We start from the raw sequence: 11,019 nt of genomic DNA, 5'->3' as shown, positions 1-11,019 counted from the left end.
CTGAGGCAGATTTTTTTTTTCCTTCACTCACAGCCGAAGTTATTAACATTTTAAATTAATGCTATTACCTGGACATGCTTGTGTGACATGCACACAAAGAAGGAAAAACAATGAAAATCATTCATGCACTCTCGTCCAGGGTCCTCATGAATAGAAGGATCCAGCTTTTGTCAAATTAACATATTTGACTTTACCTAGCAGGTTGGGATAACTTTTTTTTTTTCTTTCTATTTCATCTTTATTTAACCAGGTAGGCTAGTTGAGAACAAGTTGTCATTTGCAACTGCCAAGATAAAGCATAGCAATTCGACACACAACAACACAGATTTACAAATGGAATAAACAAAACATACAGTCAATAATACAGTAGAAAAAAAGAAAACAAATCTATATACAGTGAGTGCAAATGAGGTAAGATAAGGGAGTTAACAATTAAATAGGTCATGGTGGCAAAGTAATTACAATATAGCAATTAACCTTTCTGATCTCCCCATCCCGGATCCGGGATCGTGAATACAGACTCAAGCTCATTACCATAACGCAACGTTAACTATTCATGAAAATCACAAATGAAATGAAATAAATATGCTAGCTCTCAAGCTTAGCCTTTTGTTAACAACACTGTAATCTCAGATTTTCAAAATATGCTTCTCAACCATTGCAAAACAAGCATTTGTGTAACAGTATTGATGGCTAACGTAGCATTTAGCATTAGCATTCAGCTGGCAACATTTACACAAAAAAACAGAAAAGCATTCAAAAAAATAATTTACCTTTGAAGAACTTCAGATGTTTTCAATGAGGAGACTCTCAGATAGCAAATGTTCAGTTTTTCCTGAAAGATTATTTGTTTAGGACAAATCGCTCCGTTTTCTGCGTCACGTTTAGCTATGAAAAAACCCCTGTATCCAGGATTGTGTAAATCTATCAGCAAGCTCATTAGCATAACACAACGTTAACTATTTATGAAAATCGCAAATGAAATGAAATAAATATGCCATCTCTCAAGCTTAGCCTTTTGTAAACAACACTGTCATCTCAGATTTTCAAAATATGCTTCTCAACCATAGGAAAACAATCATTTGTGTAAAAGTAGCTAGCTAGAGTTAGCATTTCGCGTTAGCATTTAGCGTTAGCATTAGCGTTAGCATCCAGCACGCAACATTAACAAAAACATAAAAGCCTTCAAATAAAATAATTTACCTTTGAAGAACTTCTGATGTTTTCAATGAGGATACTCTCAGTTAGATAGCAGATGCTCAGTTTTTCCAAAAAGATTCCTTGTGTATTAGAAATAGCTCCGTTTTATACATCACATTTGGCTACCAAAAAAAATCCGAAAATTCAGTCCTCAAAACGCGAACTTTTTTCCAAATTAACTCCATAATATCGACTGAAAACATGGCAAACGTTGTTTAGAATCAATCATCAAGGTGTTTTTCACATATCTCTTCATTGATACATCGTTCTTGGACACATGCTTTCTCCCCTGAATCAAATGGTAAAGTAGAAGCAGCTGGCAATTGCGCACCGAATTCGACGCAGGACACCAGGCGGACACTTGGAAAATGTAGTCTCTTATGGTCAATCTTCCAATGATATGCCTACAAATACGTCACAATGCTGCTAAGACCTTGGGCGAACGACAGAAAGTGTAGGCTCATTCGTTGCGCAATCACAGCCATATAAGGAGAGAATGGAAAACAGAGCTTCAGAAATTCTGCTAATTCCTGGGTGATGCATCATCTTGGTTTCGCCTGTAGAATGAGTTCTGGGGCACTTACAGACAAAATCTTTGCAGATTCTGAAACTTCAGAGTGTTTTCTTTCCAAAACTGTCAAGAATATGCATAGTCGAGCATCTTTTCGTGACAAAATATCGCGCTTAAAACGGGAACGTTTTTTATCCAAAAATGAAATAGCGCCCCTAGAGCTCTAACAGGTTAAACACTGGAATGGTAGATGTGCAGAAGATGAATGTGCAAGTAGAGATACTGGTGTGCACAGGAGCAAGATAAATAAATACAGTATGGGGATGAGGTAGATAGATGGGCTGTTTACAGATGGGCTATATACAGGTGCAGTGATCTGTGAGCTACTCTGACAGCTGGTGCTTAAAGCTAGTGAGGGAGATATGAGTCTCCAGCTTCAGTGATTTTTGCAGTTCGTTCCAGTCATTGGCAGCAGAGAACTGGAAGGAAAGGTGACCAAAGGAGGAATTGGCTTTGGGGGTGACCAGTGAGATATACCTGCTGGAGCATGTGCTACGAGTGGGTGCTGCTATGGTGACCAGTGAGCTGAGATAAGGCGGGGCTTTACCTAGCAGAGACTTGTAGATAACCTGTAGCCAGTGGGTTTGGCGACGAGTATGAAGTAAGAGCCAACCAACGAGAGCGTACAGGTCTCGTCGCAGTGGTGGGTAGTGTATGGGGCTTTGGTGACAAAACGGATGGCACTGTGATAGACTGCATCCAGTTTGTTGAGTAGAGTGTTGACATCGCCGAAGTCGAGGATCAGTAGGATGGTCAGTTTTACGAGGGTATGTTTGCCAGCATGAGTGAAGGATGCTTTGCTGCGATATAAGAAGCCAATTCTAGATGTAATTTTTGATTGGAGATGCTTAATGTGAGTCTGGAAGGAGAGTTTACAGTCTAACCAGACACCTAGGTATTTGTAGATGTCCACGTATTCTAAGTCAGAGCCGTCCAAAGTAGTGATGCTCGACGGGCGGGCAGGTGCGGGCAGTGATCGATTGAATAGCATGCATTTAGTTTTACTTGCATTTAAGAGCAGTTGGAGGCCACGGAAGGAGAGTTGTAATGGCATTGAAGCTTGTCTGGAGGTTAGTTAACACAGTGTCCAAAGAAGGGCCAGAAGTATACAGAATGGTGTCGTCTGCGTAGAGGTGGATCAGAGAATCACCAGCAGCAAGAGCAACATCATTGATGTATACAGAGAATTTAACCCTGTGGCACGCCCATAGAGACTGCCAGAGGTCCGGACAACAGGCCCTCCGATTTGACACACTGAACTCTATCAGAGAAGTAGTTGGTAAACCAGGCGAGGCAATCATTTGAGAAACCAAGGCTGTCGAGTCTGCCAATAAGAATGTCGAAAGCCTTGGCCAGGTCGATGAATACGGCTGCACAGTAATGTCTCTTATCGATGGCAGTTATGATATCATTTAAGATCTTGAGAGTGGCTGAGGTGCAACCATGACCAGCTCTGAAACCAAATTGCATAGCGGAGAAGGTGCGATGGGATTCGAAATGGTCGGTAACCTGTTTGTTAACATGGCTTTCGAAAACCTTAGAAAGACAGAGTAGGATAGATATAGGTCTGTCGCAGTTTGGATCTAGAGTGTCACCCCCTTTGAAGAGGGGGATGACCGTGGCAGCTTTCCAATCTTTGGGAATCTCAGACGATACGAAAGAGAGGTTGAACAGGCTAGTAATAGGGGTTGCAACAATTTTGGCAAATCATTTTAGAAAGAGAGGGTCCAGATTGTCTAGCCCGGCTGATTTGTAGGGGTCCAGATTTTGCAGCTCTTTCAGAACATCAGCTATCTGGATTTGGGTGAAGGAGAAATTGTGGGGACTTGGGCGGGTTGCTGTGGAGGGTGCCGGGCAGTTCACCGGGGTAGGGGTAGCCAGGTGGAAAGCATGGCCAGCCGTAGAGAAATTTTTATTTAAATTCTCAATTATAGTGGATTTATCGGTGGTAACAGTGTTTGCTAGCCTCTTGGAGGACCAGCTTGGAGGAGGTGCTCTTATTCTCCATGGACTTTACAGTGTCCCATAACTTTTTTGAGTTTGTACTACAGGGTGCAAATTTCTGTTTGAAAAAGCTAGCCTTAGCTTTCCTAGCTGCCTGTGTGTATTTGTTCCAAACTTCCCTGAAAAGTTGCATATCACGGGGGCTAATTGATGCTAATGCAGAACGCCACAGGATGTTTTTGTGCTGGCCAAGGGCAGACAGGTCTGGAGAGAACCAAGGACTATATCTATTCCTAGTTCTACATTTTTTCAATGGATCATGCTTATTTAAGATGGCACTTTTAAAGAATAACCAGGCATCCTCTACTGATGGGATGAGGTCAATGTCATTCCAGGATACCCCGGCCAGGTCGATTAGAAAGGCCTGCTCACAGAAATGTTTTAGGGAGCATTTGACAGTGATGAGGGGTGGTCGTTTGATCGCAGACCCATTACGGGTGCAGACAATGTGGCGGTAATTGCTGAGATCTTGATTGAAAGCAGAGGTGTATTTGGAGGGCGAGTTAGTTAGGATGATATCTATGAGGGTGCCCGTGTTTACGGATTTGGGGTTGTACCTGGTAGGTTCATTGATCATTTGTGTGAGATTGAGGGCATCAAGTTTAGATTGTAGGATGGCCTGGGTGTTAATTTATGCAGCAGGTTAGGATAATTAGGTTGTTAGGACAAGGGTTAGTGTTAGCTAGATCCATTCTAGCCATGACCCTCATCCAGGACCTGCTCTCAGTGATCTCATATCACACAGCCTCAGGTGAATGTAATTTGTGTTTGTGGCCAAATCATCACAACTGTTTGAGGCTAGACAAGCTAGCTAGTTAGTTGATTGTGCACATAAATTAACTTAAATGAGAATAAATTAGCTAGCTAACCGTTTCCACTCGATACACTGCATAAAGTTAGCAGTGGGGTTAAGATTAGGTTTAAAATATGTTTTTAAGAAGAGAAATTGTGGAAATAGACAGGGTTTATGATTTTGTGGCTGTGGTAACAAACATTAGGATATTTACCTTAGCTAACTAGCTTAACTCTACTGTAACGTTACTGTACCGGTAGACTTGCTACTTGCTATCCAGCCAATGCTAGTAAGGATTTGTGTGTCATCAGTACAGTCACGTTAAAGTAGCGTTAACTGGTGTAACCAATGTTAAATGGCTAGCTAGTTAGCGGTGGTCCACGCTAATAACCAAGACTGCTTCCATCACGTGGACTGGGATATGTTTTGTATTGCGTCAGATAACAACATTGACGAATACGCTGATTCGGTGTGCGAGTTCATTAGAACGTGCGTTGAAGATGTCGTTCCCATAGCAACGATTAAAACATTCCCTAACCAGAAACCGTGGATTGATGGCAGCATTCGCGTGAAACTGAAAGCGCGAACCACTGCTTTTAATCAGGGCAAGGTGGTAACATGGTAACATGACCGAATACAAACAGTGCAGCTATTCCCTCCGCAAGGCTATCAAACAAGCTATGCGTCAGTACAGAGACAAAGTAGAATCTCAATTAAACGGCTCAGACAAAAGAGGTATGTGGCAGGGTCTACAGTCAATCACGGACTACAAGAAGAAAACCATCCCAGTCACGGACCAGGATGTCTTGCTCCCAGGCAGACTAAATAACTTTTTTGCCCGCTTTGAGGACAATACAGTGCCACTGACACGGCCTGCAACGAAAACATGCGGACTCTCCTTCACTGCAGCCGAGGTGAGTAAAACATTTAAACGTGTTAACCCTCGCAAGGCTGCAGGCCCAGACGTCATCCCCAGACGCCCCCTCAGAGCATGCGCAGACCAGCTGGCCGGTGTCAATCAATCCCTATACCAGTCTGCTGTTCCCACATGCTTCAAGAGGGCCACCATTGTTCCTGTTCCCAAGAAAGCTAAGGTAACTGAGCTAAACGACTACTGCCCCGTAGCACTCACTTCCGTCATTATGAAGTGCTTTGAGAGACTAGTCAAGGACCATATCACCTCCACCCTACCTGACACCCTAGACCCACTCCAATTTGCTTACCGCCCAAATAGGTCCACAGACGATGCAATCTCAACCACACTGCACACTGCCCTAACCCATCTGGACAAGAGGAATACCTATGTGAGAATGCTGTTCATCGACTACAGCTCGGCATTCAACACCATAGTACCCTCCAAGCTCGTCATCAAGCTCGAGACCCTGGGTCTCGACCCCGCCCTGTGCAACTGGGTACTGGACTTCCTGACGGGCCGCCCCCAGGTGGTGAGGGTAGGCAACAACATCTCCACCCCGCTGATCCTCAACACTGGGGCCCCACAAGGGTGCGTTCTGAGCCCTCTCCTGTACTCCCTGTTCACCCACGACTGCGTGGCCACGCACGCCTCCAACTCAATCATCAAGTTTGCGGACGACACAACAGTGGTAGGCTTGATTACCAACAACGACGAGACGGCCTACAGGGAGGAGGTGAGGGCCCTCGGAGTGTGGTGTCAGGAAAATAACCTCACACTCAACGTCAACAAAACTAAGGAGATGATTGTGGACTTCAGGAAACAGCAGAGGGAACACACCCCTATCCACATCGATGGAACAGTAGTGGAGAGGGTAGTAAGTTTTAAGTTCCTCGGCATACACATCACAGACAATCTGAATTGGTCCACTCACACAGACAGCATCGTGAAGAAGGCGCAGCAGCGCCTCTTCAACCTCAGGAGGCTGAAGAAATTTGGCTTGTCACCAAAAGCACTCACAAACTTCTACAGATGCACAATCGAGAGCATCCTGGCGGGCTGTATCACCGCCTGGTACGGCAACTGCTCCGCCCACAACCGTAAGGCTCTCCAGAGGGTAGTGAGGTCTGCATAACGCATCACCGGGGGCAAACTACCTGCCCTCCAGGACACCTACACCACCCGATGTTACAGGAAGGCCATAAAGATCATCAAGGACAACAACCACCCGAGCCACTGCCTGTTCACCCCGCTATCATCCAGAAGGCGAGGTCAGTACAGGTGCATCAAAGCTGGGACCGAGAGACTGAAAAACAGCTTCTATCTCAAGGCCATCAGACTGTTAAACAGCCATCACTAACATTGAGTGGCTGCTGCCAACACACTGACTCAACTCCAGCCACTTTAATAATGGGAATTGATGGGAAATGATGTAAAATATATCACTAGCCACTTTAAACAATGCTACCTAATATAATGTTTACATACCCTACATTATTCATCTCATATGTATAGTATATACTGTACTCTATATCATCTACTGCATCCTTATGTAATACATGTATCACTGGCCACTTTAACTATGCCACTTTGTTTCCATACTCATCTCATATGTATATACTGTACTCGATACCATCTACTGTATCTTGCCTATGCTGCTCTGTACCATCACTCATTCACATATCTTTATGTACATATTCTTTATCCCCTTACACTGTGTATAAGACAGTAGTTTTGGAATTGTTAGTTAGATTACTTGTTGGTTATTACTGCATTGTCGGAACTAGAAGCACAAGCATTTCGCTACACTCGCATTAACATCTGCTAACCATGTGTATGTGACAAATAAAATTTGATTTGATAACCTTTCAATCGGTGACGTCACTCGCCCTGAGACCTGAAGTAGTTGTTCCCTTTGCTCTGCAAGGGCCGCGGCTTTTGTGGCGCGATGGGTAACGATGTTTCGTGGGTGGCTGTTGTTGATTTGTCAAGATGGTCCCTGGTCGAGCCCAGGTAGGGGCGAGGGAACGGACGAAAGTTATACTGTTACACTAGCTAGTTAATAACGACTGCCACTTGCTTTTGTGTGTCTCTGTGAAAAACATAGCTAGCTAACCATTTATACGCAGTCTATTTTCTTGTAGGCTACTAGCTAGTCATGTGATGGTGTGTTTGTTTAATAGCTACTTGAATTGTGTGTGTGTGTGCTCTGAGTAGGGACTGTGGGGGTGCAGCACTGCAGTGTGTGTTTGAAGACTTTCTGTGTCTGAGAGGAGTGGAGAGCTGGGAGAATTCAAGGTGACTGTGGAGAGGGCCAGTTGCAGGAAGCATACTGCTGTACGCACACAGCCATGGAGATATCAACAGCACTCCCTGTGGTATAGCCATCACTAGTAAGACAGGGAGGAAGTCGAGATACAGGTGATGGAGGAAGTTTGAGATGAGGGAGTGTCTGAGAGTTGGACTTTCTAAGTCTGCACTGGGAATGTTTGGTGTGGAGCGGACTCGGTGGAGAACATTGCAGCCACTTGGCAGCGAGGGGATTCGATTAATCTCGCCCGGGTGCAAGTGTAGGCGTGTTTTGCACCGGCTAAAAATGTATTGCATTCTATTTGGAACCGGGCTGCCTCCCGGTTGTGGTGCCTCCAGGGTGTAAGCCAGGCGCCACACTCTGGCTGACTGCGAAGTCGGCTCATAACAAAAGTGACGTAGGTTAAGCACATGGAGTAATGACTAGGATTCTTTGTTTTCACATGCACAAGTGATTGCTTTTGATAAAAACACTTTCTGCTTTCCCAATGAAAACTAATTAGAAAATGTGAACATACAGTATCAGTCAAAAGTTTGGACACACCTACTCATTTAAGTGTTTTTCTCTATTTTTACTATTTTCGAAATTGTAGAATAATAGTGAAGACATCAAAAGTATGAAATAACAAATATGGAATCATGTAGTAACCAAAAAAAGTGTAAAACATATCAAAATATATTTGAGATTCTTCAAAGGAGCCACCCTTTGCTTTGACAGCTTTGTACACTCTTGGCATTCTCTCAACCAGCTTCATGAGGTAGTCACCTGGAATGCATTTCAATTAACAGGTGTGCCTTCTTAAAAATACATTTGTGGAATTTCTTTCCTTCTTAATGCATTTGAGCCAATCAGTTGTGTTGTGACAAGTTAGGGGTGGTATACAGAAGCTATTATGGCAAGAATCTCAAACATATATTTTGGGGTTACTACATATGGTATTATTTCATAGTTTTGATGTCTTCACTATTATTCTGCAATAAAGAAAAACCCTTGAATAAGTAGGTGTCCAAACATTTGACTAGTACTATATGCTTTTATTGAAAATAGATGTATCTTTCTGAATGATGCACCATGCTACCTTATTGACAACATGACCGAGCAGCGCAGATTACTGTTCGATTTGAAAAGCTCCTCCCTCACAGCTTTTGCTCGTTAACATCAAGGGCCATAGCCGGGTGCACCGCGGCTCAGGTTAATCAACCTCCCTCGGTGTTGGCACTACTGCTACATTACACTGTTAGGAGTGTTCCAATAATTACATGTTTGGGTGTATGTGTGGCTAAGGTGAGGGAAGATAAGCCGGGGTTTGAGAAAATGCGCCTGGTGTGTTGAGGATATGCAGATGCACTCCAATTTCCTGGCCAGAAAGGTGACATATTAAGTCTATCCCTACACCTTAGCCCTTACCCTCTACTCTAACCCTGATCTAGCCCCTTACTCTCAAACCACTAACCCCTAAGTTTCCAACGTGACCTGACTTGTGTTTTCTGTGTGTTACACATGGTGTTGAAGGCGGAGTATGCCTCATACCTGCAGCAGCACCCAGATCTCCGTGCCATGATGGCTGACTTCTTGCAGTTCCTGTTACTAGAAAAACCGAGTGACATTATTATGTTCACCTGCACGGACCTCACGGGGGTCGCCTCCCGCCGACCCCCGTGGGGCCCATTCATCACCTTTTCACCTTGAGGACACACACTATGGCTGTGTCTCAATAGTCTAATAGCTTCCTCTCACAGGCACTTTAGTGAGGACAATACTATTCTGGTTGGCAGTCACTAGTATGTAGAGTGGTGGCCCTCGAGATCTAGAGTACTGATCAAGTATGAATGCTTTTATGGATGTTTAGTTTCTTATTTTGTGATACAGTTTTTACTGTCTACTGATTTTGTTTTGATTCTGTATTGAATCAAATTCCAATCAAATCTGTTGATATGGCAATCGCAAGTTACACTTATGTCAGTTGGTGTGAATAAATCAAATGTATTATGTCTTGTATGTCTCCCATGCTTAATATCTGATAATCACTTTATTCTTTGGGGTGATCAACCCATACATTTCTAAGAATAAAGTTATACATGAAATGATGCTCGTCTGACTCAACAAGTAATGCTATTGTTTGTATAACTTTGCTGCCCAGCTTTCCTAGGAATGGGACAGCCTTTGAATAACACAATTATGTGTGTGTATTAATACTCCAGACCATCTTGTACGATAGATTGAGACAGCATTGTCTTTCCATTCCAAACTGTCTCTACTAGGTAGAGGAAACATCTCAAACCATTTGAGTGCAAATGAAAAGCAACATTTCTTCCATGTATCAACTGGTGCACTGGCACTTCAATGCACTTAAGAGGCAGGGTCAACTCAGTTAGTGGGGACAGTTCAGGACGGTGATCACACACCAGATACAGCATCGTTACACTCTTACTCTATACATTTTCTAAATGCTTTAAGGAAATGTATTGTGACCTAAAAACATAATGTAGCTTATACTAAAGAACTGTTGTCTTTTTTTATTTGATGTGATCAGTCTTCAACAACAAAAAAATTGAACAAAATCAAAAACACCTGTTTTGCTGTAATAAGAGGACTACAGCTCCCAGAGTACACCTGACGTTACCAAGCTATATCTGTACCAAGCCGTGGTTGCTGTTGTGATTGTGTTGCGTTCAATGGCAAATATCATCCAACTGTCTTCTGAGGTGCACATATAGAGCAAGCTAGAGCACAGTCTTTGTCCTGAATAATTTCCTTGTAGACAACATGTATTTCATGTTTCCAGTGGTTGTGCTTTTGTGCCTGCATATTTCCCCTCTAATCAAGATCCACAATCCGGTGCTGGAATGCAGGTCCCCACTCCATCATGCTCGGTGCTCAAGCCTCATGTCCACCAGATGCATCAAACTCTTTGCATCCTGGGGAAGTAGTTAATTGTCAATGGAGCAGTCCGAAACGTTACAGTGCGTTCTGTGAACCGCATGCATTCAATAGTTTCAATGCGTGCGTTGTTTTACCATGCGGTGGTACAAACCGAAGTACACACACAGACTCCACCTAGCTATCTTTAACTAGTTGAAAAGCAGGCTAGACAACATATATTTGGTGGACGTCAGTCTGGGCTCCAGTACTAGTGCGTATGCACTAATGGACTCCTGAAACCGGAACTCGCAAGATGTCAGCCCCCACGAAAGATTGTATGCGACAGAGAGTAGAATATGTTGAAA

The sequence above is a fragment of the Oncorhynchus mykiss genome, chromosome 21, assembly GCF_013265735.2.
Source record: "Oncorhynchus mykiss isolate Arlee chromosome 21, USDA_OmykA_1.1, whole genome shotgun sequence".
In the NCBI taxonomy this organism is placed as follows: domain Eukaryota; kingdom Metazoa; phylum Chordata; class Actinopteri; order Salmoniformes; family Salmonidae; genus Oncorhynchus; species Oncorhynchus mykiss.
Note: the sequence above shows the minus strand (reverse complement) of the source record.